Below are 6,834 nucleotides of genomic sequence, written 5' to 3' on the forward strand. Positions count from 1 at the left end.
AGCAATTTTTCTCCCCAGAGACAATGGGGATGCACCTGAGTGTAGATGTCCTCAGCCTAGAAGCTGTATTAGAACAAGTCAGACCAGGTCAGTAGAGGCTGCAAGAATAAATGAATATCAGATTCTGCTTGTGTAGAAAAGTTTAAAATTCAGATCTCATCTGAGAATAAGAAAAGACTGACTCCATTCAAATATGCATGACTAAGCTATAGCGTGTTTGGATCTAATGCTGCATCCTAAGGACTCTCTGACTTTCTGAAACCAACGAACTGTGCATGCATCCCCCACCCCCAGCTCTCTGCCTTCCCCTCTCTTACTCAAACACTGGCCATGACAATCTCCATCTGACCATGGTTTTCAATGAACTTCTGTGCATGTATCACGTGCAAGAAGGTAAACAAAGCAGGGCTTCACAATTTGCCCAATGCAGGATTTGGCTGCAGTCTTCTCTGTTGGGTTTATTAGATAATGCAAACACAGCCTGGATCAAGAGTCATTACATTGTGTTTTGCCAGCACAAATTCACTGTAAGTAAAGAATAACTAGTTCGTTCAATTAGTGCTCAGCAGAAAATTGAAAGAAAATTGAAATTCAAGCTTTTATACAAATTAGTAAATGCACAGGCAGCAGTATTTGATAGTCAGACATGTGGAAATTAAAAAAAAACCTTTTCTTTCTCACATATGGATATTTTTCCCTATCTCTCGCTGCCAAATATCTGTAGCCCTGTAGAGAAATCAGTGAGTTTGACTCTTGTCTGTGCCATCTTGCCAACTGGGAGCCTTCAGGGAGCACCCAGCTATCAACCAGAAAGGACCCAGGACTCTCTTGTCCCCATGATACAACTCTTAGAATCACAGAGTCATTAAGGTTGGAAAAAGACCTCTGAGATCCCCAAGTCCGACCCCAACCCACCCCCTCCATGCCCACTGCCCACATCCCTCAGTGCCATATCCCCATGGTTCTGGAACACCCCCAGAGATGGTGACCCACCACCTCACTGGGCAGCCTGTGCCACTGCATCACCTCTCATACTGAGAATACATCATTCCTAATATCCAACCATATATCCAAGTCTGACTGCTGTAGAGTGAGTGCAGATGAATTCTTAATCTCACCTGCATTTGCCACATTGTTTCTAAGTACTGCAAATAATGGCATTGTCATAATTATCATCATCATACTGCTATGTTAATCTAATTTGAACTGATCCAGCTTCAGTTCTGCCTGTGCTCGCATCTACTTTGCTGGAGAGCCATATATGATCACAAATCTCTCTCTTTGATTTCTTCTCTAGATCATCATCAGATCTTTTATCATCTCCCTCTGGTTCAGACAAGCAAACTCAACATGCAGACTGGCATTCCTCTCAGCACCTGTATTCACTGAGCTTGATTTTGCCTTAATCTTCATTCTATGCAATGGTCACGAAGACCTCTCACATGTGGATATCGACACAGTGGGTACTTACAGTTCTACAGTTCTACTTACAGTTCTACAGGGAAAGTCCAGGCTTTTTAGCTTGCATAGCACTCCCATCATAAGATCATAGCATCATGGAATCACAGAATCATAGAATCATAGAATGGCTTGGGCTGGAAGGGACACCAGAGATCATCGGGATCCAACCCCTGCCATGGGTCTGGTTGCCTCCAACAGCTCAGGCTGCTCAGGGTCCCATCCAGATCGTTCTTGAGCACCTCCAGGGATGGGATACCCATACCCACAGCCTCTCTGGGCAGCAGTGCCAGTGCCTCATCATTCTATGCTATTCCAAGTCCATGTGTACAACACTACAGAGCATTTCCAGTTTCTAAGCAATCACTGTCCTATATGTGTCAGAGCTGTTGGATAGAAAAATTCATCTCATGTCGTGTGGAATGCCCATGATGTGGAAATCTACCTTTGAGCTGCTCAATCAATGCAGGGGAAAAGAATGGGCACTCTGTGGCCTCGACTCACTCATAGAATCGTAGAATCACAGAATGGCCTGGGTTGCAAAGAACCACAGTGATCATCCAGTTCCAACCCCCTGCTATGTGCAGGGTCACCAACCTGCAGACCAGGCTGCCCAGAGCCACATCCAGCCTGGCCTTGAATGCCTGCAGGGATGGGGCATCCACAACTTCCTTGGGCAATGAGTTCCAGCACTCATCCTCTTACAGATCCTGCCTCAGGTGTCCAGGGCTCCATGGACTATGACACTGACTTCTCATTAAAAATAAAAAGATTCTCATTGAGCAGTCAAATAATTCATCCTTTATTCCTCAACACAGAAACAGCCCATATTCTGTTTAAGCCCACTAGGATCACCTAATTGATGTATCATCTCATTTTTACATTAGTACAATATGTACAGTAATGATGAATCACACCTACAGTTTTCCACAGAGCTCCATTTGATGAAGGGTGGCAGAAGTGGGAGTAGAAAACGACTGATGAGGTCATCATGCCTCTTGAGAAAACCATTCCCTCAATCAGTCTGTCACTACAAATTTATTTTGTGAAGTTGGACACTGAAATATTTATTTCATGCTATCAGCTGTATTCTTGAATGAGCACTTATTTGCACACACAAAAGCACACAGCAAAAATAAAGTAAAATAATAAATCGTTCTTCAGGAGTGAGGACAAAACAATCTCCAACTGAAAAAAGAAAAGCTCAGAAACTAAAAAAAAAACACAAAAACAACCACACATTATTTAGTGCCTTTTCTCCATTCCACTTTTACAAAAGCTGACAGCAGGAGTGCTGTTCTTTTCTGTAAACATAGTTTCCTCTTCCTCTTCTTGCCAAAATTCTTGTCCCTTCAGTGTTGGGATAGCAGCATGGGCACAGCATTTCCATTTTCCATCCCATGGACTGCAGTAAAAATAGAGAATCATCATGGCAGGGAATTCCAAACAAGCTCCCCCATGAAAATAAAGGAGACTTCCATCATGCCTTCATTTTTATGTTTAGCACCACTGCTGGTCAATAAATAGGTTGGGTTAAAATCATAAGTGCAGCAGCACCAATAAATGGTGATTCGACCATCACAGCCAGGTTTGTTGTTGGATATTCTGCTTGTCCTGTGAGGATGTACACTCTCACACCAGCTCATGGCACTTCTCTGGGTGGAAGCATCTCTTTTGAGTTAATTTCCCTGTGTCTGGGCAATCAGGAGTCCAGAGCATGTGTTACCTCATCTCAACACGGGCATCTGAAATCAATTTTTAGGCATCTGCCATGTCTTTTTCTCTCTGCTGGAAGTGAAGGGAGCTGAGGAGGACTGGCCCCTCTGTAGACATTTATGAGGATGATAAATCACACTGGTCTGGCTTTTGATGTGGTTGCAGACAACGCACACAAGACCTGCTCCACACAGCTGAGGATTCAAGGCACTCACAGGGAGCAAGTCTGTAACCACAGCAGCAGCATAGGATAATGTAAAACCGGCATGCCATAAAACTGTAAGTAGCAGCAATTTTGTTGTATTTAAATGCTTTGTTGACTCTGTTGACAAGTATAGGGTGGGGGGGGAAATAGGCTTTTTTTGTCTGTTCAAGGTCTTGCTAAACATTTTCAATTTAACAAAGCATTGGTGCAGCCATGGAACTAGTCCTGAAAACCCATTTTTCCTGGAGCAGAAACATACTGTAGTCTGAAGAAAAATATCAAGAGCTCTCAGCAAAAATCCCAACCTTTCAAGGTATGTGCAATTTAAAATCCATTATCCACCAATAACACATGAGCTGTGTTTCTTCCACCACTTTTTCCAATGAAAACCTTGTCTCAAAGGCTGGCAGCTGTCATAATGCTTTGATCCATGTTCAAATTGCCACTCTGGATTTAATATGAAAGTTTTAGCTGAGTCAAAGCAAGAGAGGTCTCCTTAATCCCAGGCTTTGACAGCCTTCCTGTCTGCAGCCATCTGCAGATGGAGGAGCTGGGGAGTTGTCATGCTGGAGTCTATTCTAGGATCTATGCTAGATGGAAGATACCAGCCTAATCCTTGTGTTTCAGAGAGAGAAGAAAACCCACACCATGAGCCTATTCCATCCTCCCACACTGCTCCCAGGCATGTCACATCTGAAACAAGCTATTTGCTACCAACACCTAGCATGAGGAGACCTATGGGTCTGTGTTAGCACTCGGTTAGTGGGCTTGGTGGTGATGGGTTAATGGTTGGATTAGGTGATCTTAGTGGTCTTTTCCAACTTTAATGAGTCTATGATGCTATGATTGCAACTTCTGACACCAGCAGCAGCACAATAGCCAAGATTTGCAAATATTTTCCATGTGGAGGAGGAATCAGGACCCCAGAATTTAGTATTATAGGAGACTTTATAAAGCTATCAGGTTGGATATTGAGAGAAATTCCTTCTCAGAAATAGTGGTGATGCAGTGGCACAGGCTGTCCATGATGGTGGTGAGGTGTTCCAGAACCGTGGGGATGTGGCACTGAGGGACGTGGTCAGTGGGAACAAAGGGGACGGAATAGAAGATCTCAGAGGTCCAACCTTAGTGATTCTATGATTCTGTGATTCTATTATCTGAATGTAACTTAATGCGGTTACGCATGCCCACAAGTCCTGATACTAAATAATCCTGAAGTTTGTAGGATGATCCCAACAGTTTTCTGGCAGTATTTTGGCTTCATAAGTGGCTCTAACTAGAGTTGTACAAGATGAGCCAACTCACCCTGCAGCTCACAGTGGTCCATCTCTGCCCAAACTGCAGTGCATTTTTGGAGAACAGAAATATCGGCAGCCCAAAAGTAAAGTGGCATTTGAGTAACTCTCAATTAGCTTTAACTAATTGAGCAAACTGTTCTGACACCTGTATTAAAAATACCCCACATAACTAAATATTGGCCATCTTTCCACATGGATAGGTGCAGTGCAGAAAGCATAGACCAGGCAATGAGCTAATGGAGTCATCATGCTCTCGTTCAGCACTTTGAACAGCCCTGATTTTGGCACCAGCCAGCCTGAGTGTGAAATCACAACAAGAACACAACTGTTTCCTGAAAGCAGCAAAGCAAAATGGGTGAGGATTCCCCTTACAGGAATATTCACACCTGTTCACACTCAGCTTCTCCAGAAATGCCCAGAAGCCAAGCCCAAGAGAAACACATACATGCTAGGAGAGAGAGAAAGGAAGATGTCAATGCTCAGGATGGAGTTCTGTTTGATGTGCCACCACCACGGGACAACAGGGGTTGCACAGGGACTGTCTGGCTGGCTCATTTCTGTTTTACACCACTGACAAAAGGACCCTTCCCCCACGTAGGTGTCTGCTGAACTGAACATAAATTAGGATGGAACATAAATTAGTCTGACAAACCTCTGAAAGGAATCAAGGTTAAAGGACACAGATGAATGCATTAAACTCATTAAACTGTTAAGCACCAAGTGAAAACCACAAATTGCTAAACACAAATTACAGCTAGGTACAGAAAATATCCATTCTTGAGTGTGCCTCTGTCCCATCAGAAATGTCTCTGTGACAGTAGGGCATTCGCCATAAAGATCCTTTTCCCAGCTTCAGCTGTCACAGCCTTGACCCCTTGCCTTCCAGGAGCCACTTACTGGCCCTGTGAAGGACACAGAGCAAAGCAAGGCAAGCCTGGATTCCAAGATCAGCCTGGTTCCATTCCCAAGTGATGAAGCTATATCTCCTTCTGATCCTCCCCTTGTATCTCCTGGGAGTCTGTATCCTGCTATAAGAAAGTGACAAAGCTGAGAGAATCCCAGTCCTGCCCAGGGTAGGTTCATACCATCAAAGCTTTGGGAAGACCCTCATGTTCCCTCTATCACTGAGCCTGTAATCTTTGCAGGTGGTGCAGGATTTAGTGTGCTGTGAGGTCTGCATCGGACTGATGGGGATGGGACTCCTCTGCTCTCTCCATTTCCTTGCCAACATGGAAGCTGAAGTTCTACAGTCTAGTTCCAGCAGGCTTTGGCCTTCCTGTTCCTGGCATCTTCCCTTATAGCTTCACCAAAAAGACAGTTGCAAGGCCTCCATAAAGATGATCACAGGTGGTATCAGCCCAAAATGCATCTTGAAGGGACCCAAGGGTTAAGCTCCTGGGGACAGTTGTCTTCACACCAAGTAGCTCCATGAGTGGCCTGCTGCCTTCATGAAGGACCATTAGCCACACACCAGTGCTAGGAAACTCACTGTGCTGTTTACAGCCTGCTGGTCATGGGGAGGGGCAGCCCGTTGCTCCCCAGCCCAGTGTGCTGTCTCTGAGCTATTCCAACATGGTTGCAGTGTCTCTGCTGAGTGCCTCTCCTGCAGGACCCCTGAGCTCTGGCATCTTCCCCTGTGTTTGCAAGCTTTCCTCAATTAACCTAAAACCCTTAGCAGGTCAAGCTGGCTCCATCTTTTCCCTTTTGTAGTGGACTATTTCCTCCTATCACGTCCTCTAAGGCTTCCTGAGGAGCTCTCCAAGGAGTCTGTGATGTCAAAACACGTTGTAAATCACTTCTCTGAAGCTTTCCCAAGAAGGAGCCCACAAGTGCTGCCATGTCCCTTTGGGTCAATTCCCACCATTCTGTCAGAGCTGCTCAGTGGGTTCTCAGCCTCCGAAAATTCCTTCAGCTCTTTCTCACTGCATTGCAGAGAGCTCAAGTGGGTGCCAAAAGCTGAATCCTGCACTCCCTACATCCTGACTCAAAACAGATATCAACAGAGAATTATACAAGCTGTGCAATGCATTATCCCTGCAGAAGCTTTTCCATGCCTTGTCCTATTAGAAGCCAATTTTTCCATTAAATATGTAAAACCATCTCAGAAAAGGTACAGAATCTTATGCTGTCTTACTGTCTCCTTAATTTTTTTTTTTT

This window comes from Meleagris gallopavo, chromosome 6, assembly GCF_000146605.3.
Source record: "Meleagris gallopavo isolate NT-WF06-2002-E0010 breed Aviagen turkey brand Nicholas breeding stock chromosome 6, Turkey_5.1, whole genome shotgun sequence".
In the NCBI taxonomy this organism is placed as follows: Eukaryota; Metazoa; Chordata; class Aves; order Galliformes; family Phasianidae; genus Meleagris; species Meleagris gallopavo.